Source organism: Saimiri boliviensis, chromosome 12 (assembly GCF_048565385.1).
Source record: "Saimiri boliviensis isolate mSaiBol1 chromosome 12, mSaiBol1.pri, whole genome shotgun sequence".
In the NCBI taxonomy this organism is placed as follows: Eukaryota; Metazoa; Chordata; class Mammalia; order Primates; family Cebidae; genus Saimiri; species Saimiri boliviensis.
Window position 1 is genome coordinate 24037095 of NC_133460.1, and position 24103 is coordinate 24061197.

The following is a 24103-nucleotide window of genomic DNA, read 5'->3' on the forward strand; positions in this document are numbered from 1 at the left end:
ACAAAAGGAAGCCTATCAGATTTTAAAGCAACAAAGATCAAAAGAGGCAAAAAAGGACATTATATAATGATAAAAGGATCAATGCAACAAGAAGAACTAACGATCCTAAATATATACACACCCAATACAGGAATAACCAGATACATAAGACTTATAAAGAGAATTAGACTCCCACACAATAATAGTGGGAGACTTCAACATCAATATTAGACAGATCAACGAGACAGAAAATTAATAAGGATATCCAGGACTTGAACCCAGATCCAGACCAAGGAAACTTAATAAACATTTATAGAACTCTCCACTTTAAATATACAAAACATACATTCTTATCAGTACCACATCACACCTACTCATAGGTTTAAATGAAATATTGGTTGGCTGCTTGTTTGTTATTTTCTTCCCTCATTTTTTTTCCTGTCTCCATTATTAAGCACAATTATTGACATAAAAGAGGTTTTCAATACCCGTTTTTAGACTGCATTCTAGCCTGGGCAATAAAGCAACACTCCCATTCTCTCTCCCTCTTCCTCTTCCTCTTTCTTCCTCTCCTTCATTCTTTTTTCTTTCTCTCTTTCTTCTTTTTTTTTTCCTTTTAAAAAAAAGTTCTTTTACGTTTTTTTCTCAAAAAAAAAAAAAAAAAAAAGGAAGAAAAGAAATCTCTGAGTCTTATTCCACTAAGTGAGGACACAGCAAGAAGCTGGTCGTCTGTGACCCCAAAGAGACACCTCACCAGAACCCAATCAGGCTGGCACCTGATCATGGACTTCCAGCCTCCAGAACTTCAAGAATTACATTTCAGTTGCTTATAAACTACCCAGTTGATGGCAGTTTGTTAAAGGAGCCCAAGCTGACAATGACAGGCATGTGGGTTTCCACTGTCCCTCAGCTGCAGACCACTCTATGGACATTCTGTACATGTTATGTGCACATGTGTGTTTCTCTAGAGCAGTTATCAATTTTTTTCTATTTCAACCTTTAGTAATAAATGCATTTTAATTCACTATCAACCCCACAAAAAGAAATGTCTGAGCCTAGATAGAGTCACTGATGAGTTCTATCAGATGTTAGAGAAAAAAATACCAATGTTACACAAACATGAAATCAATGAAAGAACACGCCCCACACTGTTGAGGCCAGTCTAACTCTGAAACCAAAACCAAACAAAGGCATTACAAGAGAAGAAAACTGCACTGTTCCTTAAGAGCACAGACACTAAATTCTTAGCAAAATTGAACAAATGAATCCAACAAGACATAAACATATAAACATCGTAAACAAGTAGGGTTTTTCCCAGGGTTGTGTGTTGGTTTAACATTTTTAAATCAGTATAATTTATCACATTAACAGAATAAAAGAAAAACATAATTATCCTAATAGATGCAGTAAAAACACTTGCCAAAATTTAACATTTACTTCTGATTTAGAAAATGGACTCTCAGCAAACTAGAAATATAAGGAAATTTCATTGACATGAAAAGGGCTAACATGATAATAGTGAAATATGTCTGTTTTCACTGGCTGTATTCAACATTGCTCAAAAGGATCTATCCAGTGTTATGAGGCAATTAAAAAAAACTTAGCAAAAAGAATGGAAAAGGAAGGAAACGAAAACAATTCATTATTAATCATAGTAGCAAGTAAATATATATTGTTTTAAAACTGCATAGTCAGGTTCAGCCTTTATGAAGGATAATCTGGAAATATCTATTAAAAAATTTACATAGTACATGTTATTTGATTTAGAAGTTCCACTTCTAAGATATACTTGGCACATATGTGGAATAATGTATGCACAAAAATATCAATGTGATCTCTCTCTCTCTTTCAAATCTAGTATACATTTGGAAACAACCTAAATATTCATCACCATGGGGCTGGCTAAAAGATATGAGATATTCTGCAGCTGTATAAAGAATAATAATAGGCACCAACATGTTCTGATAGGAAACTATCTGCAAGATATTTTTTAAAGTTAAAAAAAAGTTGCAAAACAGTGAACAGATCTGGCTCACTCCTCGTTGAACTGTGCACATCTAGTTCAATTTCACTAAGGGTGGTCCAAGGACTGCCTGCGTCGAGACCCTCTGGGATCCTTGTTAGAAACATCTATTCCCTCTTCATCTCCTCATCCCCCATATTGTAATGCATACCAAATATTTGAGAGCTAATAAATGAATGAATGCACATTAGGTATCAATCCCATGTTCTTCCTCCTCCCATGCTGATCTGAAATACCTCATTGCTCACAGACAACCAGGAACTATACTTTCTGTGCTTCATAGCTAATGACAATCACTACTGTGCAAAGGCAGTGGGAGCCATTGGCCAAAGGGTGAGCTACAAATGCCTCTGTCTTATTTCTGGCTCTGATTGTGACCAGGGAATATATGTCCTCCATGGCATTTCCTTCCTGTGCTTTGATTTGTGCATCTGCTCAATAGGAAAAATGATACTGCAGGAAGAACGTACAGAGCCCACTGAAAAATTTTCTTAGGACCCTGGGTTCAAAGCAATGGGCTAAGATCTTTCTAAGGTATTCTCATGATTAAAGAAACAAATTGCCAATGATCACTTAGTAGTACTGATTAGTGAACAATTTTCATTTGATTTTGCTTCACTTATTATTGCATGGGGTTTTGTTGTTTTGTTTATTTTACTGTTTTATTCTTTCCCAATGGTTCTCTTTGCATTGCAAACTTACCACATATACATCCAAATTAAACTAACCTCTGGACATATTACTAGGTACTAATTTTAGATGAGATGCTATGCTTGATTCTATGGGGATGCCAAGGTAAGTAAGGAAGATAGAGGCTCAGTTTACAAAAACCTTCGAATATGGGAGAAGGTGATTGCCTAACTAAATGCAGTGTCTGACAGCCATTAAGAGCTGAGAGAGGCACAGACAGCCTCACCTGCTGAAGTGAAGAGAAAGGTACCAGCTCCACTGAATGCAGAGGGCAGAGGACGTGCAGAGGACAAGAGCTCTCAGCCTTGTGCTCTGAGGAGGCTTGGAAGACCTGAGAGTGGTGGAGGCAGCAGCAGCCCCACAGAGGCAGCAGGTCAGGAATCCACGGAGCATGCATGGGAGAGAAGCCAGAGTTAAGGTGAAAAAGGAAGACAAGGTTTTAGGAGGAGAGTTCTGTTGACTTATTGAAAAGTGCTTGATTAGATCTAGAACAAGTGAAGCTAAGGAAAAAACTCTTATAGCAAATGCTTCCACTGATAACACATTTGCTGAATTTTTTCCCACACCACCAGTACCTTTAAGCCCCAAAGGTGAGACAAGATACATCTCTTGGATCATAGTTGCATGGTTGGCATTCAATAAGCACGTGGTTAAAAAAAAAAAAAGTAAGCCATTAGACAGATTGAAGCAGAAACCAAGGGCCAGAGAGAGAACTGCTGCTTAGGATAAGATGGTGACACTCAGCGAGGCTGCCGACATGGAATTCACCTTCCTCCAACGCTGGACAGAGACAGGATGAGTAGCAGAACCAAGTGTAAAGGGAGAAGTCTGGGCTTTACTTTATGAAATATTTGAATACAGAAGTGCAGAGGAAGGATGTATATATGGAGGCGCGCTTTTCTGGCTCAGGTTGGAGTGCAATGGCATGATCTCAGCTCACTGCAAGCTCCACCTCCTGGATTCAAGCGATTCTCCTGCCTCAGCCTTCTGAGTAGCAGGTGCACACCACCATGCCTGGCTCATTTTCGTATTTTTAGTAGACTTGGAGTTTCTCCACGTGTGGGCCAGGCTGGTCTTGAACTCCTGACCTCAGGTGATCCAGCTGCCTCGGCCTCCCAAAGTGTTAGGATTACAGGCGTGAGCCACTGTGCTCAGCTGAAGGGTCTATATTTTAAGGAAAATGTGTTGAGCATCCCAGAGCTCTCTGGACTGCTTAATGATGTCACTTTAGGTGTTTGATGTCCCCAGGCAGAGGCCACAGAAGTGCAGTCCTCTCTTGTTCTCTGTATTCTGGTGAAAAGGAAGTGAATGGTATTATTTTGCCTGATTACAATAACCATGTTAGTAATTTTACTTATCTAGCTCTTTAGAAGTTCTAAAGTTCTTTTGTAACACTATTTCATTGATTTTCACAATCCATTCTTTGTGTGAGGCAGCAAGGGGAAGAGTTGCTTTCATTTGAATTGACAATGAAGAAACTGAGGCCTAGAGGGATTTTATGGCTTTCCTAAGATCTGGTTGCCAAATGGAGAAGATGAGATTCATCTTGGGTTTTTACTTATTCAATAGTTAAAAGTCTAAATATCTTCTACATTGCAGGCACGTGCTGAATGCTCAATAAACCATATGTCCCAATCGGAGGCCCACAGAGTCCATTGGGAAGGTTCTAGCACATGCAACAGAGGATAGAGCCATTGTGTGGTACTTTCCAGTTATAAAAGCAGAAAAATCCTGAATAAGTGAAACCAAAATAAAGTCTTTTCAGGCACATAACTGAACTTAACAGAAAGAAAGAAAAATCCCCATATGCCAGAAATGGAAAGGAAACAAAGCTAGAAAAGGAAGCTTGTGGGCAGATGCATTGGCCAGCAGGGGGCAGAGTCATCTGGACAGACAGGCTCACGGCTTGGGGCTGGGGACCAAATGCCCTTGCTGGGGCGGAAGGTGGGGTCAAGGACTTGCAGAAGGTTGGAGACTGAACTGAGACGTTCTACTCAGAGTTGGTACTCAAAAAGGGCCGTCCTTCCACGAGGGAAGCTCAGAGCAGAAGTAGGGATGAAATCACTGTCGGCTTGGAGTGTGGCGTGGATCAGGTATCAGGCATGGGTCAGGTGCAGAGGCCATAGGGAGCACAAGTGTATATTCCCACATGGTATGGGAATTCCCCGAAATTAGCATGAAATGGGACTTAGGCAGGTGCCCTGCAAAATCAAAGGCTAAGCCACTCTTCGTGGAACTTTCCACGGGCCAGGATGCCCAGAGAACCCAGAGATAAATCACTCCCCTGGAACATGAATTTTAAAATAAGAATTACAAACTACACAAGAAAGCTATCAACTGTGAGAAAGACTTAGCAGACACGACACACATGAAAATAGCACATAAGAACTCGAGATACTCTATCTATCTGAAAGAGACTAAAAATAAGAGTGTTCTAATGCATGAAAGGGAAGAGATAAAAGAAGGACTAGAAATGGAAATGGAATAATAAAGCCTGTGTGGAAAAACAAATCAAATAAGAGAAAATTAATCAATTTGCATTTCCGGAAAAAAAATTAAGTAACTGACATAAACAAAAAAAATAATGTACCTACAGATAGGACTTAAGTGAAGACAGATTGATTGCTTGTGTGATCAAACTGAAGAAACTGGAGACAGAAAATGCAAACCAAAGTTTGAGTAGAGAATAAGAAGCCCCTATCTAACAGGGAAGGGTGTAGTGGCTCATGCCTGTATTCACAGCACTTGGGGAAGCTGAGGTGGAAGGACCGCTTGCGCCTAGGAGTTCAAGACCAGTCTGGGTAACATAGTCAGACCCTGTCTCTACAAGAAAATACAAAACTTAGCCTGTGTGATTGTGTATGCCTGTGGTCGCAATTACTTGGGAGGCAAAGCAAGAGGAGCACCCGAGCCTGGGAAGGTTGGAGATGCAGTGAGCTGTGATTACACCACTGCACTGCAGCCTGCAAGAGTGAGACCCTGTCTCAAAAAACAATAATAATAACAGAAGAAGATCTTAACGGGTTAAGAGGAGTCCTGAAAGTAGAAAAGAGAGAGGATGTAGGAGACGCATCTCAAAGTCATCACACCTGAGAACTTTCCAGACATGATAAATCCTCAGCTGGCATTGCGTATGACATCCCAACAAAGATGAAGAAAAGCGAATTCAACCTAGAGTCACAGTGAAGCCACCAAGCACTACAGACCAGCAGGCATGTGATAAAGATGAGCCCTTAGAGGATTAGTCGCTGACAAGGGGTGCCACAGAGGCTCTGAGGAGGGAGAGGGCAGCTGCCAGAGGATGTCAGTATCAGTGCGATGGCCACTCCAGATGCATGATGGTGAGATGGGGAGACAGGTGGACGGGCACTAGAGTGAGATGAGCACTAGCGGCTGGGGAGAGTGCCAGGGGCTCAGAGGGAGGTGGGGTGGAGGATGGAAGCAGCCATAGTAGGGAGGTGGGACCTGCTCTGGGAGACTGATGTGTGCCCCTTCTGTAGGCCAAGGACAGTCACTAAAGACTTTAAGCAGGGCAGGGACAGGGTGGGATTTGCATTGTGGAAGATGCTCTGGCTATGGTTTCGGGGGTAGGCAGGGAATGGATAAGCAAGGAGTCAGGGCTGGAAGATTGTCAGTACTGCCCAGGACGGAGACAGAGGCTGAGGGCCAGAATTCGGGCAGGGCGAGGAGGAGGGCGTGGCCCTGGGAGGGGCTGAAAGACATGGGGGTTGTGGGGCCTGCAGCAGGAGGCTGAGAGACTGAGGTGACCTCCACGGGTCCCTACACAGGCCATGCAAGCTTTCCGATCTTAACAGGCAGGTGGGTTTTACATGGCACTCTCCATTCACTATTCACTGCTTCACTGTCTCTCTTTTAATAGCCAACCCCAGACATTGATTCACAGTTATTAACTCACTGTTATGAATAATCTTGAAAAGCAATTCAAGTTTAGTTTGGGATCAGTGGTGAAATAGGACATTCTTTGCCAAGTAATGTGACGTAAGAGGAAGCAGAAGAATGCCTAAGCTATTCATCTGCTGTAGAGGGAGGTCTTTTTAGGAAGGAGGAAAACACTTCTCATAAAGGTGGACAGGCCAAGAGCATGTAAGTAGCAGGGATCTGTGGGGGCTTTGGGGGAAGGTGTGTTTATAATCACAGTGATTTCTCAGTGTCATAAGTGGATATGGCTGAAACCCTGTAGGCTCTCTCAGAGCCTTAGACAGCCTACACTGGCCCTGCCTATCCTCCCCAGGCCTCCTGGGTGCATGGGGGACACACAGTTTCTTAGTCCAGGAATAAGAGGAGGTAATAGGCATCTTCTGCGGGCAAGGCGCAGGGTCAAAGAGTCGGCATTCCTGAGTGTCCAGATTGTGCCGGAGACTCTCCATATGGAAATTCTATTAATAAATGGATCTCATGTCAAGCGTGACTGTATTATTACAGCTCTTTTAAAGGCAGGGAAAGGGGCACTTGGAGAAGTGTCGTGGTAGAAGCCCCAAGCTGAGAGGTGTGTGAAGCCAGGCCTTCGGGGATCCTGCTGCAGCCCCACCCAAGTCCAGTGCTCCCCGATTGGGGCCCTCCTGCCAGCCCCTGCTTCTTCTTGAAGGGTCTTGTGGGGACTTCGGGAGCTCGGGGCAGTGGCCAGGCTGGGCTCCCCCATGCTCTTGCTGTGTGGTCTCCAGAATTCACTTAACCTCCTGCTGCCTTGGCCCCCCATCTGTGAAATGGGGATCAAATTCCAGTACTGCCAGTCTGTCTGCCCAGCGGAGCGGGTGATTAATGAGGCCATGGAGGGGGTTTGTTGTGCCCCCGGGGCAGACTCATTTATCATGGAGCGCAGCCCATGTTTCTTCCTCCTTCCACACCCTGCCAAAGATTAACATAAACAAGCAAAAGGTAAAATAAGCTGAAGGGAAATTTTCCAGAATTTTATTGCGTAACATCTAATAATTACAAACTAACTTAAGCAAAAATTCTTCATTTTTGTTAGTAATTCAGATCACTATCTGAGAGAACCGATTTAGTTTTGGAGCTGGCCTCATTCTCAAGAGTTTAACCAGACTTACCTTTTAATTCCCTAAGTCAAACGGATTAGGCACAAAGTGACATTTCAAATGATCAGGGTTTCCAAACACCTTAAGGGTGTTGTGGTTTCGGCCTTTCTCCAGGGAGATTCTGGGGAATAGTTTAAATCAGGCGTCCCCAAACTACCGCCCGCGGGCCTCATGCGGCCTCCTGAGGCCATTTATCCGCCTCCCCTCCCCCGCCGCACTTCAGGAAGGGGCACCTCTTTCATTGGTGGTCAGTGAGAGGAGCACAGTATGTGGCAGCCCTCCAACGGTCCGAGGGACAGTGAACAGGCCCCCTGTGTAAAAAGTTTGGGGACGCCTGGTTTAAATAATTGCAAACGCGCTTTGGGCTCGTTATTCTCCTAACATTTAGGACTGAATAAAATTTTTATGTTTTTCTCTCAAAGCTAAGAGTTAAGGACAGAGTAGAGATATCGTCTTTAAAAATATCATCAGCAAATATTTACTCATGAGCCACCGGACTGGACACTCAGTTGCTGTTCTGTGGAGAGTGCGGTGTGCGGTGTCTGCTGGGGGTTCAGGCCTACAAGGAGATGTGAAGTGTTTGCAGATCACCTTGCCACACAGTGGCAGAGTCCTGGCGACACCAAGGATGTCAGGCCTCCAGGGTCAGCGCTTTAAGACAAGCACACGTGGTTGGAATTCAGGAGGGACTTATGCTCCAGCATGGTTTCAGTCAGAACATTTCTGCCAGTTTCTGACTCTCCCCTATATGGTGCAGACACTTTCTTTTCATTCATGGGATAGATTCGAGGTGGGTGTGATTATGTGCTGGGCTGTGTAACAGGGGTGGGCTATGAAGATCAACAGACGTGAGGTTCGTTTAAGACTCACATGTGGGCCGGGCGCGGTGGCTCAAGCCTGTAATCCCAGCACTTTGGGAGGCTGAGGCGGGTGGATCACGAGGTCAGGAGATCGAGACCATCCTGGTCAACGTGGTGAAACCCAGTCTCTACTAAAAATACAAAAAATTAGCTGGGCATGGTGGGACGTGCCTGTAATCCCAGCTACTCAGGAGGCTGAGGCAGGAGAATTGCCCAAACCCAGGAGGTGGAGGTTGCGGTGAGCCGAGATCGCGCCATTGCACTCCAGCCTGGTAACAACAGCGAAACTCCGTCTCAAAAAAAAAAAAAAAAAAAAGACTCACATGTGCACAGGTGGGAGACAGCAAGCAGGGGCTGGGCAGGGAGCATGCCTAGCAAAGAAGATCATCCTTCCCTGCCCCCATGCTGGGCCAGAGGGAAAGCAGATGTTCTTCCAAGAGGCAGTGAAAGTTGGGATTCTTATGTAAAGCTTCTGGATTTCCAAATATTAGCGATTAACTGCAAAACCATGTTTCTTTCAACCCTGGGTGCTGCGTTCCACCAAATACAGCTAGTTAGCAACCTGCCTGTAGTAGGTTTTCTTTCTGCTCCCCAAACTCTCTACTTCCATCCCTAGCAGCTAGCCGTCTTGCCCGTGTGTCCTGGGTAGGAATGTGCCAAAATGCAACAGCTCACTTGTGGTTCTTATGTGGTGACATAGCTACCTCACTTCTTAAAAAGAACAGTTCAGTCATTATTTTATAGTAGGAGTTCTAATGTGAACATATTGCTTTAGGGGGCTGAAATCGGAATGTGTATGTGACCAGGCACATACATTAGCCAGCCAATCAATCTCCTTCACAGTGTCTTTTACTTCTTCATTGCTCCCTACACAGAAGCGTAGTACGCATTATTCAAACTCTCAGCGAATTGCCACTAAGACCTTCTACTTTAAAAGAAAAAAATAAGGGGAGTTGAGAGCCACTTTTAGAAGCTGGTTTCCTACGTATTTCTGTGCTATCTTTTCCTTCTGTGAACAAAGACCAAAAAGGATGGAAATGCTTAGTGTACCCCATCAGCAAGGTCATTAGTCCTGAATTAGATCCGCGTCACTAAGTGACAGTCCTGCCCACTGTGGCGATCCTGGGCTTCTAGTGGCCTTGGCTCTCCACTGCTCTGTGGCTTTGCCAGCTGAAGGGGACCAACATGCCTATGGACATAGGACTCGACTGCCCAGCACCCACCGAAGTCGATAGTTATCTTGGAGACTTCTCTCGGTGAAGCAGAGAAGCAAAAAATTTAGCAATGTGATCAGGAAAAGGTATCTTATTCCCTGTATTGCATATATTTGGGAGTGCTGGGCAGGATGGCTGGGGAGGGCACGACTCTCTTTCCCACAGCTTACAATTTAACATAAACAACAGATGCATCTAAAGGACTCCCCACAAACACATTTTCCAAGGGCAGTCTAAGTGAGGCACGGGAAAACCGAAGTCACCGGCTATCCCTCCTCTGGGATTGAAAAGCCACCTTGGCCTCATTGGAAACACAGTGGGTGTGGGTCTGTCGCTTGGCCGCTGACCGTGGTCTGTGTTTGGGGTAAGGAAGCATAGTCTGCAACATGACAGCAGCCTAGCGTGTGCAGTTCCACTGGGCACAAACATGAGCTGAACTCATTCTGTTTTTTCTCGTTTTTCTTTTTTTAATTTGAGATAAGGTCTCACTTTGTTGAGTGCAGTGGTGCCATCATGACTCTCTGCAGCCTCTTCCTCTGGGTTCAAGGGATCATCCCACCTCAGCCTCCCCAGTAGCTGAGACTACAAGCATGCACCACCACACCTGGCTAATTAAAAAGAAATGTTTCTTTTGTAGAGACAGAGTTGCTACGTTACTGACTCCTGGTCTCGAACTCCTAGCTTCAAACGATCTTCCCACCTCTGCCTTCCAAGGTACTGGGATTATAGGAGTGAGCCACTGTGCCTGGTTGTTTTTCTTCTTGAGTAACATCATCCTCTGTCTTGAAGAGAAATTATGAGTGTCAAAGAGAGTTCAGAAATATATCAAAACCAGGAGAGTTACCTGTGTGGAAGTGAAACATAAGTACACTCACGGTACAAACCACAAATCTCATATTTTAGCCTTATTTTGAATTTCTTTGTGATCGTGGGCACTCATTATACCCAACTACAACTGAATATTGACAAAGACCCCTGGCAGGAGACACCAAGACTGTTCACCTTGAATACAAGATATGGTTTAATGAAAGTGAACAGGACTTAACACCAGCAGAAATTGCTCGTGGTCTAACAAGACAGTTTCTCTAAGAAACAGATTTGCTGAAATAGGTCCTGGCTAATTACTTACTCTCTCTGTTGCCTCTTTGGTTTTAGCTGCCATCATGATTTTGTGAAAATCCAATGATAACAGATATTGCAAGCAAAGAAGCAGATTTAATCACAAACCAGAGTATTAATTGTAAGTCCTAGCTTTGCTAAAGGAATAGACCTCCCATGGGGTAAGCTACTCATTTGTATGTTGGCCTTCACTTGGGTGAAAGGAAAAAACTGTGGGTTTCAAGGTCTTTTTGGAGGATGGGCACGGTGAGAGAGCATGGAAAGATATGTGCTTATCAGGGTATTCCTGAACACGCTTTCCATAGCAAATGCCTGGTCTTTGGAAAAATCCCTTACTCGGGGGATTAGAATATCTTGTGGCTTCAATCTCTCACATTCTACTTGCCAATGTCCTCATTAGGGTCTCACATTTCCCAGTCACCACGCAGCTAACCCAGCTCAGATTTAATCAGCAGCAGACATCCATCAGGAGGAAGGAAGGGCCATCCCTGCCCCCTGGCAGCCTCCCATTAGTGAAATATTCACCAAGAAAACAGAGCCAGAACGCAAACAAACAGTGTTGACCATACCCTCGCTCCACTTATAACCTCCTGTGATCTTTGGCTTCTGTTCGGTAATTGCATTTATTTTGACTTCATTAAAAAATGTGAGAGATGGAATTTCATTTGGGTCTGAAGTTCAAAGATTTACAGCCCAGATACACCAGAAAGAATTGTTTTGATGTTCTTATCAGTTTGGGGTTAGACGTCTTGTTCTATTTAGAGTGTTTCCCTGAGAAGGAGGCAACACATGTCCCTCACGTTTTCTCAGCAATTTATCAACAGTTCTGAACATACTCTCATAATCATTTTCTCAATAATGTTGTAAGTTAAGTGTGATCATTCTTATTTCATAAATCCTGAGTCCCCTCATTTTCCCAGACCTTGTGAGATTAGCGGTACAATGCTTCACAGGTATCATGGATTGAGATAAGCAGCTTCTTCCATTCATAGATGTCAGTTCACTCAAAGTGCCCTTTTCCTGTGTCAAGCCCGCTGTCCTAAGCCCACAGAGAGGAACGCAAACCTTGAGTCCAAGCAGTGTTGCTTGTAATGGACGTGTCAGGGAAGAGCCAACATGTTTGCATTATTATTATTATTAATTAAATCACCAATCCCATTTGAGTATACTAATTCACAAAGCTGCATCGCTAGACATTGTTTGCAAACACCGTCATGATCAGAAATCCCATCACCTTGAGTGTTCACCTGTATGTTCTTGAGTCCCTCAACCCTGCTGTCTGCGTGTAGCAGAGCGATGCCTCATCCAGGCCTCGCCACATCTGCACCCTGAGTCTTGTCTGGCAGGGCTCCAGCAACTGAAGGGAGCTCCACATCTGTCCCTGGCAACATGGCATTCTAAAAAATTACCATACCATAAAGCCACCTGAAATATACATCAAACTTACAAAGAGAGATGAAGAAACTAAAGCCTAGAAAGTTTATGTACCCGAACCCAGTTCACGTTACTATTATAAACATGACAAACGAGGAGGGGAGCCAAGATGATGGGCGAAGAGTCCTCTCTCAGCTTGATGGTCAGGAGACTTGCCTGAGAGCATGTTAGGGAACTGCTGACACGAGACACTGGGATGTCTTCGGGAGACGGGAGCAGGACAAGTGCTGACCACAGTGGATGTGGACTGAAGATGCCAAACCTGGCAAAAGTATCACAAATAGGGACACACACCAGGGAAACACGGTGCCCTGCAAGCTGATGAATGGCAGTGAAGGGAAGCAAATAGTATGAGCTTGTGTTTTATGCATCTTCACGCCCACAGCTTCCAAGAGAGGCTCTGGCTCCGAAGGCACCTGACAACAAATGCCAGGAAGTAAAGCTCTGCTGATGTGCACTAGGGCAACTGCGTGCCAGGACACCTAGGTGAGAGCGCTCCCCCAACAGAAGCAACTCATTTATTTTTAGGTCCTTCCCTTTATGGTGTTCTGACTGATGCATCAGATGATAACAAATCAGCACTGAAACTGTTACCATTAGATTGTACTCCTCTTTAAAATGCTTGCCTTTGCTCCTCATTGAGTTAAAAGCAAAGTCCCTAAAAGTCCACCTCAGTGATTCTTTTCTCTTCCACTGTTTTTGTAGCTTCCAAAAATGGCTCTACAATTCAATGTGAATGGGATTGTTTTCCATTCCTCTGCTTATTTTCATCAGATGAGGACAATAAAAAAAATTGTCCTTAATTGTCCAAATCATGCAGGATATTAACACCAATTTATGGCTTTATACTAATGTGTCCCATATTTACAGTGACATACTTCTTTGAAATTTAGGATTGTGTGATTCTTAAACAATGGCGTCAGAGTACTTTGTGGAGCTTGTCAAAGTCTGCGTCCCATGGAGCCTCATGAAATTGAACTCATTGAGCCTGCAGCCAGAGAGCAATGGGCCCACTGTTTCTTTCATCATCCCTGCCATTGAAGGGCTTCCTAACAACTAGACATGTGCAGGAGCTGGCATGTTAGGGAAACATCAGCCCCAGTTATATGAATATACTTGACTAGTATAAAAGAAGAAATAAAGAGAGAAGGCATAAATATGAAAAAGTAAGAATGAAAAAGGGCACCTAGCCACAGACATAAATTTCAAATTTTACTGGAAAATATGAAGACCATATCCACATTAATTGGCTAAAATTAACTATTTCCTAGAAAAAAAAAAGAAATTACTGTGATTAACTAAGGAATCATTAAACCTGAATAGAATCATAGTCATAGAGATGAGGGTAAAGGAACATGGTGAGAATGTCTCTGTGGTGGCAATATTGATAATTTTTTTTAAGCTTATGAGGTTGGGATAATCTTTACATTATGTAAACTCCAAAGAGAATAGAAATGTAAAAAGTTTCTCAAACTTCTTTTTGTGTCAGTATAACTGTGGCATCTGAATCTGCAAATACTAAAACAAAGAAGAGAACTTTAGGTTTACTTCAGTTATGAACAGCAAGGCCAAAATTCTAAGTTAAAGACTTACCAATGGCATTTGGTCTTATATTTGAGAAATAACAGTCTGTGTCTAAATTATCCTCAGGAATAAATTGCTGACATATTAAAAATAAGTCCATTAGTAGACTATCTAAAATAAAGTAGCCAAAGGGCAAATAATATAAATTAATTTCAAAAACTATCAAAGGGGCATTCATTAAATTTCAACATATGTTCTCATAAGAACTATATTAAATGATCAATGAGGATGACAAGAAATAGCTAATAAAATTCATTTGTGGGCACTCGTGATAGTGAAATTCTTGAAGCATTGTTTTTAAAATTAGATGCAAAGAAGGGTACGTATTATGATTTACCATCTTTCTGGAAGTTCTACTAATTACTCTAAGATATACAAATAGAAATAAGGAATACAGCAACTGCTAAGCAAAGGAAGGTGAAGGCATTTGTATGAGTTGCCTTATTGATCTCAATGGCTTTTTGATATTATATTAAAATGTGCCTCACACTGGGGCATGAAGCTAATCTTAGCCCTTCCCCATCATTGGGAAGTGGTCAAGGAAAAGTAAGTGATGTCAAATTCCTCTTTACTCATTGATGTGGCGTGAATTGTGTTTCTCCCAAATTCATATTTTGAGATCTTAATGCTCAGAATGTCAGGATGTCACTGTATTTGGAAATAGAGCCTTTAAAGAGGTGACTAAGTTAAAATGTGATTGTTGGGTGGGCCCCAATCTAATATGACTTGGTGTCCCTATAAGAAGAGGAGATTAGGATACCAAGGGAAGACAATGTAAAGATACAGGGAAGATGTAGGGTAAGATCATGGGAAGACATAGAAGGTATAAGAAGAAGCCAAGGAGGGCAGCTTCAGAAGACACAAAACCTACTAGTGCCTTGATCTCGTACTCCAGCCTCCAGACCTGCGGGAGACATATGTTTCTGCTGTTTCAGCCGCCCAGTCTGGTACTTTGTCATGGCAGCCCCTGCCGAGTAGAGTACTCTGTTTTCTCATGGTGTTCTTTTGCTCTAGTTGATGTCCAGTGATCTCGGCTCTACCTTCATAGCTTCTGGTGGCAGTGCCTATGCTTTATGCCCCAGTTTGGTGCACAGATATCCAGTGGCACTGAGCTGAGACCGCATGAATCTCAGTCACCACAGACCAGCTTGCTGTTTCTGATACAAAACTGTTGTTATAAATCTATTAAATGGTACGGATGCTACCTGGCTGAGACCACAATAGGAATTCCCACGAGGTGGGAGGATCAGGCATTTTCTTTCTAAACTCACAACAACGTCTGTGCTTCAGAACTCTCTCAGAGTGTTCATCCCTGCTGACTCGTGTCGTGGCAGGCATCGGACACCTGCAGTGCAGTGGGTCCTTTTCCAAAAGTCCATGTGACTTCATCACGTGAATCAGTGTCTTGTCAAACGCCAGATGTTCCATCTCCCCTGATCCCATAAAGGAGGTTTTGTCAGTGATTCAGACAGCCCGGCCCTCCTTGCATTTCTTGAAGAGCTCTGGGAAGGTTCCCTGATGGTGCCAGAAAAAAGCACATCATAGTTCCCACTGTGGCACCAAGCACTCCTCCTAAAACAAGAGGCAATATTGTTCTAACAAGGAGCACATGGAGGACACAGATGCCTTAGCCAAAAATCTGGGAATGTTGAGAAAGAGGAAAATACCAATATTGCCAAATCCTTCTGAGCTACAAGTTAGAAAACATGTTTCATCCAGCATTGGTCTGCATCTTGCTAATTCAATAATAATAGCATTGCCCTACTGAAGAATTCAGAATTGCACAGAACTAAAACATAAATGAATTTACAAGAGGCTCCCACTCTTGAATACATTCAACAGAAGGAACGTCTTCATTTGCCTGTGGAGCTTAAGTCTCACTCTTACACTGCAGTAATGCGGAACAAAACCAATGAGATATTTTCACATTTTAGCTGGGGGCGGCGGGGAGAAAATGTGCTGTAGCAAGAAGCATATTGAGAGTTATGTCCTCGTTCATACAATGATATGTATAATTACTTCATCACAAGGGCTATGAGCCATGTATTATACACCAGATATATGCAATAACGAGTTCTTTCACATCTCATTTCTTTTCTTTTTCCTGAGACAGTCTTACTCTGTAAGTAGCTGGGACTGCAGGTGTGTGTTACCACATCTGGCTAATTTTTTTGTATTTTTAGTAGAGATGGGGTTTCACCATGTTGGCCATACTGGTCTTGAACTCCTGACCTCGTGATCTACCTGCCTCAGCCTCCCAAAGTGCTGCCATTACAGGTGTGAGCCACCATGCCCATTTGATTAGATTTGCATGTAGCTTCAAATCCTTGTGAGTGTCCTTCGCCCTGAAAGGTTCTTATGGGAGAGACTACTAGTCGTGTGCTATTCCTGGAAAAATCCTGGTAACAACAACAAGAAACAGGGAAATCTGTGCAGCTTCTTTCTCTCCTGTCTTCTCTGAGCAGGAACCCAGAGGCAGTCCCTCTGGATTAGAATGGTGAAAAGGCATGAGCATGAGTTCCTCTTGTGCAAAGTCAAATCTTTGGATATTCAGCAATAGCAGTGGTGTTCACCAAAAGACAGTGAAGGAAGGGGTGTATCAGAGACCTAGGTTTGCCTTTTCCAAACTCTTCCCAATATCTGCCCCTCTTTCACTCAATTCCCTAATGCTGAATTCTGAAAATTTTTCCTAGAAGTCATATAACATTGGCTTAAAATGAATTGAAAATATTCTTTAAAGAAAATATTCTTTAAACATCTCTGAATATTCCACGTCTTTCTTTTATATTTAGTTTTTTTTTCTATTATGAAAGAAAACCAAGTTCATTTTAAAAATGAGAAAAATACAGAAAAGCAAAAGAACAACAATAAAATCTCCCACACTCCCACTCACCTTAGGATGACCCTCCACCTCACCTTGAAATATTATGTCCTTAGATGACTTTCTTATACAAATTAAACTATATGTATTACTATCATTTGTCTGAGAAATTGTCTCAGAAAATCTACTGATGAGTATTATTTGTTCTACCTTTTCACTGCTTAAAGTCCAACAGAGCAGGAGTAGCAAGTAAAAATTTAATCACATTTATGAACATTAAAAAAGTTCCTGAAAATCTGGCAAAACTTCTCAGAGATAGATCAAGGTTTGCAAAACTGCTCCCCAGAATGCATCCAAAATGACCCAGGAATTAGAAGTTGGATTTTGATCTAGACATCATATGGCTAAACTGTCTAGTTTTCCTACTTGAATGTAGGTCAGTCTACCTTTGGCCAATGTAACGCTGCCAAAATTGTGTGTAACAACTCGAAGAGACTTTCTTCGTTTTTATCTCAGTATTCTTTCTGTAGAACTCAATCTCTATCCCTGACATCATATTGTATCTTCTCCTGTGGCCCTGTTTAAACACCCTCTGGTTCTCCATCCGGCTCTTTTCCTAAATTGCTGGTAGTTTCTTCAAAGTTCCTCCTCCTGAAAAGTCCAAGATGTGTTGGGGAGGAAGCTGTGGATATATGAAAAGTCTGTAGTGCCTAGTAAATATCTGCCCAGCAAAAGTGGTATCTACTCTGATTTTTGCATCCCTTTATCCAATGACAAGTATAGCATGTATGGTGTAAGTCTCTTTTGGTCTCCATAAAAATTATGCATGCGTTAGTTTCCTTTCCCCCACATAAGATTCATAAGCACCAAGATGCTGAGAATGTACATGATTGGCATAAATGTGGAGGCAGATTTTAAACAGAGGTTTAACAGCTATTTTCTGCACAGAGCTGGATGCAATATTTGGACATGAGAACTGGCTTTGTTTGAAGTTGAAGGAAACTTTAAAACTTGAAAAACTGGGTACAAAACTAAAAACTTGCTGAGTTTTCAAGTTCTGTTATGGCAAATTCTTTCACAAACCTTAAATTTGGGAATGTAAATAACATTCTTCCAGGCAATGCAGAGCTATTATTTAAAAGTTAGAAAAACAGGCTCTCTGAGCAATGGCTTTTGTGAACTTGGTTGGCACTACAGCATGTGTTTTGCAAAGAGTCAACACAAAATTATTTGCGGGAGGTCCTGTTGCTCAATGTGACTTCATGTGTGTTTGATCGTGTTTCACAGAACGTGGAGAAAGCGCTCCAATTAGGACGGGGGGTCAATATAGCTCTGCTGGATGCTGGTGGCTTTGGATCTGATCTGACAGAGCCATAATCAATACTCAGAGAGGACTTTCTCCATGCAGTTACCACTCCAATCATTTACGTATTCCCTACTCTCATGGCAAACCTACACATTCTTGTGATTTTACAGATGAAAAGACCGAGGCATGGAAGTGTTGAAGAGGCTGTCCAGAACCAGCAGTTAATCGCAGGAGAACTGAGAGCTGAGTCCAGGCTGCCTGGCTTGCAGCTGCCCTGGACCTGCCTCTTGCAATGCAGGGCTGTCAGATCCAACGCCCTTGGCATCTGTAGAGAAAAGCCATCCACATAATTCTTATACATAAAAGAAAAACCATTTTGGTTTCTATAAAATGCACTGTATTCATTGCACGTTCACATGAATTCATTGGCCAGTCCCAATTGCCCTTTTCCAATGTCACAATAGGTGGGTGGGAGGGTGGTGCAGTAGTCAGAGCTGTGTCACCCTGCTAGCCTGCACTCCTGTCACTGCACTTTCCCACCAGGTACCTCATGTGTCTGCCTCCTCCAAACCCACATGGGAGCCCGCTCCCACACCCCAGAGCACAGTCTTCACTGTGTTTGAATCTGATCAGGCAACACTGGGCAGTGCCCCTGTTGTTCAGGGAAAGAAACGCAAACCTACCCAGGAAGGTGCGGGGAATACATGGAGCAGATGGCGGTCTGGGTCTGGAATGTTGGTAGGATTTCTATGTGGTAGGAGTGAGTGAGGACATATCTATTTTAGGAAAGAGGAAATATCTCATGAGCACAAATGCAGACAGGCCAAGCTGGGCACAGTCAGGAGTGAAGAGCTGGGGTCAAGGGAGCCCAGGAAGGGAACGGAAAGAGCAGAAGAGAAGGGAGGCCTGGAAGCGGTGGTTTGCAGCCTCAGCGTCCTCTGCATCCTGTCTTCTCAACTGGCTTTGTATGTTAGCTTGCATTCTACAAACATGCTTAACTTATTTACAAGTTCTAGTAGTTTTTTGTAGATGCCATCAAATTTTAGTCATCTGTGTGAAAAAACTGTTTTACCTCTTCTTTTCTAAGATGGATGCATAAGCTAGAAACTTCAATGAATGTTGAATGGCAGTTATGAGACTAGGTCTTGTCCTGATAGCAGGAGGAGAGCATGGAGTTTTTCACTAATCAGTACTATACTAGCTATAGGTTCGTTGTAGATAATCCTCATGAGGTTGAGAAACTTCTTTCTGCTGAGAGTTTGCCAGGAATGGCAGAAATGGTAGGAATGGATGTTAATTTTTGTTCAAAAAAGCGTATATTTAAATGATCATATGATTTTCCTTTTCTAGTTTATTAGTACAACAAATCTGATTAATGGATTTTCAGAAGTTAAATCAACTCTGCATTTGTGAGATAAACCTCACTTGGCCATAACGCATATCCTTTTTGCTTATTGTTGAATTTGATTTGCTAAAATTGTGTTTGGAATATTTGGATCTTGTTCCATGAACAATAGTCATCTTTAGTTTTCTTTTCTTGTCATGTATTTATTTAGGTTGGTATCAGGGCAATGCTGGCCTCAAAGAATGAGTTAGGAGGAATTCAATTCTCTTCAATTTTCTAGATGTCTTTGTATAGAATGGATGTTATTTCTTCTTTGGTGGAACTCACCAGGGGAACTCTCTGGAACTGGAATTTTCTTCGTAAGAAGGTTTTTTGTAACTGTAAATGCAATGTCTTTACTAAGTCCTGGGCTGTCTGGATCCCCCAACTCTTTCTGAGGGAGCTCTACAGTTGTGCACTGTGGTGCTCTATGATGAGAATGGATGAAGGAACAGAGGAATGGACAATGGCTCACCGTTTGGAGACTGACTATGTATATGTTTGGGCCAAAATGATGAAGAGTTTTAGAATGGGAAAAGAAACTTCCTGGCTGCAGATTCCTCAGAACTAGAGAAGCTGGTGCCCCAGGTTGCCATCCCATTCCTTATGAATCCTGCACCCACCAGCAGACAGGGCGATGGTATCTTGTCCTGATAGCAGGAGCACAATGAACAATGTAGGTACCAACAATGAACAATAAAGTGTTCAAAAAATTTTTTAAAGTGCACTGTTTAAAATGGCATCAAAAATATTAAATATTTGTTGATAAATATCACAAAAGATATGAAAAACCTATGCACTAAAAATTAGAAAATATTGTTGAGTGAAATGTAAAAAGACTTAAGTGGAGAGGTATAACTTGTTTATACATTACAAGGGTCTATACTATTATGCTACCACTTTTTCTAAAGATTCAGTGAAATCCCAATCAAAATTCTAGAAGGATTTTTTTGGGTAGAAATGTACAAGCTGGTTCTAAAAATTCATGTGGAAATACAAAGGATCTAGAATCACCAAAGGACCATTGAAAAAGAAGAGCAAAGTTACAAGGCTGACACAAACTAGTTTAAAACTTTATCAGAAAGCTAGAGTCGTCAAAACAGTGTGGTATTGGCAGAAGAGGAAAAAAGAAATAAGCATAACAGAAGAGAGTCTAGAAATAGAGTGACACACAAATGGTACAACTAACTTTTGGCAAAGGTGCAAAGTCAATTCATTGGAGAAAACATAGTCTTAAACAAATGGTGTTGGAACAAGTGGATCACTATATGCAAGAATAATCAACTGATACATGTGCAAAAATAAGTTCAAAATAGATCACAGATCTCCATGTAAAACCCCAAAATTTAAAAATTTCAAAGGAAAACACAGAATTAAATCTTTGTAATGTTGTGTGTTAGAGAAATATTTCTTCACTCTGACATCAAAAGTGAAGTCCATTTAAAAAAGATGAGTTTGGCTGGGCATGGTGGTTCACACCTGTAATGTCAGCACTTTGGGAGGCTAAGGCGGGAGAATTGCTTGAGCCCAGGAGTTGGAGACCAGTCTGGGCAACATAGGGAAACCCCCATATCTACAAATAATAAATCAATTAGCAAGGTATGGTGGCATGTGCCTGTGTTCCCAGCTACTCAGTGTGCTGAGATGGGAGGATCACTTCAGCCTGAGAGGTTGAGGCTGTATTGAGCTGTGATCATGCCACTGAACTCCAGCCTGGGTGACAGAGTGAGAACTTGTATGAAAAAAAGAGATAAATTAGATAAATTTGACAGTATTAAAAACTGCGATTTTTGAAAAACACTGAGAAAAGAATGAAAAGACAAGTCATTACGAGATGATAATACTTGCTGAGCAAAAATGCAATATATAATTTGTATCCGGTTTATGAAGGACTCTCAGAAGTTAATAATAAGAACACAACCCAGTAAAAGAATTGAGGCCCTATATAAAAAAAATATGGAAAAGATTTGAACAGACACTTCAGCAAAGAGCAATAATAGAAGAAAAGATGGTCAACATCATTGGTAATTTGGAAAATGGAAATTAAAACCACAATGAGATACCATTCACACTTATTAGAAGGGTTTATATAAAAAGAGTGACCACACCAAGTGCTGGTGAAGATGTGGGGAAGCTGGACTTTCATGCATTGTCAGGGAGGAGGGATGTAAAATGGTACGATCACTTTGGAAGACAGTTGTCAGTTTCTTAAAAAGTTAAACATATGCTTAACAAATGATCCTGCCATTTCATTCCTACATATTTGCATAAAAGAAATGAAAATACATGTCTGTACAAAGACTTATGCATGAATGTTGATATTGCTTCTTATCTGTAATAGCAAAAGCCTGAAAACAATCCAACTGTACAACATATCAGAGGATCAACAAATTGTGGTATGTCCATATAATAACACTACAACAAAAAGAAATGGAATATTGATACATGGAACAATGTGGATGAATTTCAACATAATTACACTGAGAGAAAGAAGTCACACTTAAAAGGGCACATCAAGTAGGATGTCATTCATATAAACTCAAGGCAATAAAAACTAATCATTAGTGATAGAAAGAAGATCGGTTGAATTGACTGGGCATGGGTCAGAGTAGAGCTATGAGTTACAAATAGGCACAAGGAAACATTTGATGGGGAGACATGTCTTCTCTCATGACTGTGGTAATGGCTTCATGAATGTACGAAGAGGTCAGACATCAAATTGTACACTTTAAATATATGCAGTGTATGGTATGTGAATCACACCTCAATAAAAATGTTAGAAAATAAAGAGAATTAAAGCAGCAATGAGATATCATTGTTAGAATGACTGAAATCCAAAACACTGGAAACACCAAATGCTAGCAAGGAAGGGGTGTGGCAGGAACTCTCATTCATTGCTCAATGGTACAGCCACTTTGGAAGAGACTTTGCAGCAGTTTCTTACAAAATTAAATACAGTCTTAGCATATGATCCAGCAATCACACTCCTTGGTATTTACCCAAAGGAAGTGAAAACCAATGGCCACAGAAACCTGCACATGGATATTTATAGCAGCTTTGTTCATAATTGCCAAGACTTGGAAATAATCAAGACATCAACAGGTGAATGGATGAACCGTGGTACATCCAGACAATGGAATAATATTCAGTGCTTAAACAGAAAGGAGCTATCAAACCATGGAAAGACATGGGGGAAACTTAAATGCATATTACTAAGTGAAAGAAGCCAATCTGGAAAGGCTACATACTGTATGATTCCAACTACACGACACTCTGGGAAAGGCAAAACTATGGAGACAGTAAAAAGATCAGTGGTTGCCTGGGGTTAATGGGGCGGGAGGAATGAATAGGCAGAGAACAGAGAAATTTTAGGGCAGTGAAACTACTTTGTAAAATACCCTAACAGTGGATGAACATCATGATAAATTTGTAGGAATCCATAAGGTTGTACAACACCAAGGTGAGCCTAATGTACCCTGAGGACTCCAGGCAATGATGGCGTGTCAGGATGGTGGCAGATGTGCCAGTCTGGGAGGTGGCATGGATGTGGGGACAGCAGCACTGAGCTCTCTGTACTTTCACTTAATTTTGCTGTGAACTACAACTGCTCTCAAAAGTAAAGTCTTTTTAAAAATTTAAAAATAAAGAGGAGATGAAGAAAGAGGACAGCTGGAGGAGAAAAACAGAGGAAGGAAAGGCAGAAAGAGGAGAAAATGTGAAGAAAGGATTCTCTCTGGGTTTGGGTGATGAGAGGCCGGATAGTGATGAACAGGTACCTGGGAATGTTCCAGAAACTCTTCTGCCCAGTTGCCACACTGAGGTCCACTGTGTTCATCTCAGCATGCTCGTGTGTCACCTGTGGGAAGGAGCTTGGGTCCTAAGAAGGAAGGGTCTTCCCTTCCAGAGACTCTGTCCCAAGCCTGAGGCTTTCTCAGCACTTCCGGGGTCTCTGGAGAATGAGTTAATCAGTTCTGCCCCCTGTTCTTCACCCACACCATGGCAGAGAACTTACCTTCAGCTCTTAGCTTGGCCCACAAGACCTTGAAGGCTGAGGCTCTGTCTTCTCTTTGGACACTCTCACTCAGTAGGCTTCAGCCAGACCAACCTTCTCTCTTCGCTGAAAACCAGCCAAACTCCTCTCTGCCCAGGGCCTTTGCACATGCGGTTCTCAGGCCTGGGTACTCCCCCGCAACACACCTGAACCTGCCAACATCTGGAGGTCTAAGGTACACGTTACCGAATGGAGAGGCTTTCCTTTTCCTGTTCAGCCAAAAACTCCAGTTTTCCATCTGATGCGAAGTTAGAATCACAGTGCTGCTATCATAAAACAGAAAGTGAGAGTTGCCTTTTTCACTCATGTCCCTTGTGAAACCACTCCCACATCTAGGCATGCCCGTGAGTAAAGGCAAAGGCCAACCTGTGGGGCCTGCCTGCTCCCAGTCCCTGGGTCCCCGAGGAGGCCCTTGTGCACCAGGTCCCAGCCTCCTGCCCTGAGAGCATCACCTCACTGAACACAAAGCTCCTGGCAATCACCTGGCCCTGCACAGTTTTGAACCTGGGGATGTGGAAATACTCTAGCTTCCCTCCTGACTCAAGGAGCTCATAGCCAGGCTGCTGCCCCTGCATTAGAAAGCA

General features: G+C 42.4%; 1 long non-coding RNA gene across 1 annotated transcript; it reads right to left on the bottom strand.

Moving 5' to 3' along the window:
* Positions 1-16874: 16874 nt before the first annotated feature.
* Positions 16875-23779, bottom strand: LOC141580562 (uncharacterized). The gene is made up of 3 exons (XR_012512789.1): positions 23481-23779; positions 23245-23324; positions 16875-18409 (listed from the first exon to the last, which is right to left on the bottom strand). It is a non-coding gene; the product is annotated as an uncharacterized LOC141580562 (long non-coding RNA).
* Positions 23780-24103: the final 324 nt, after the last annotated feature.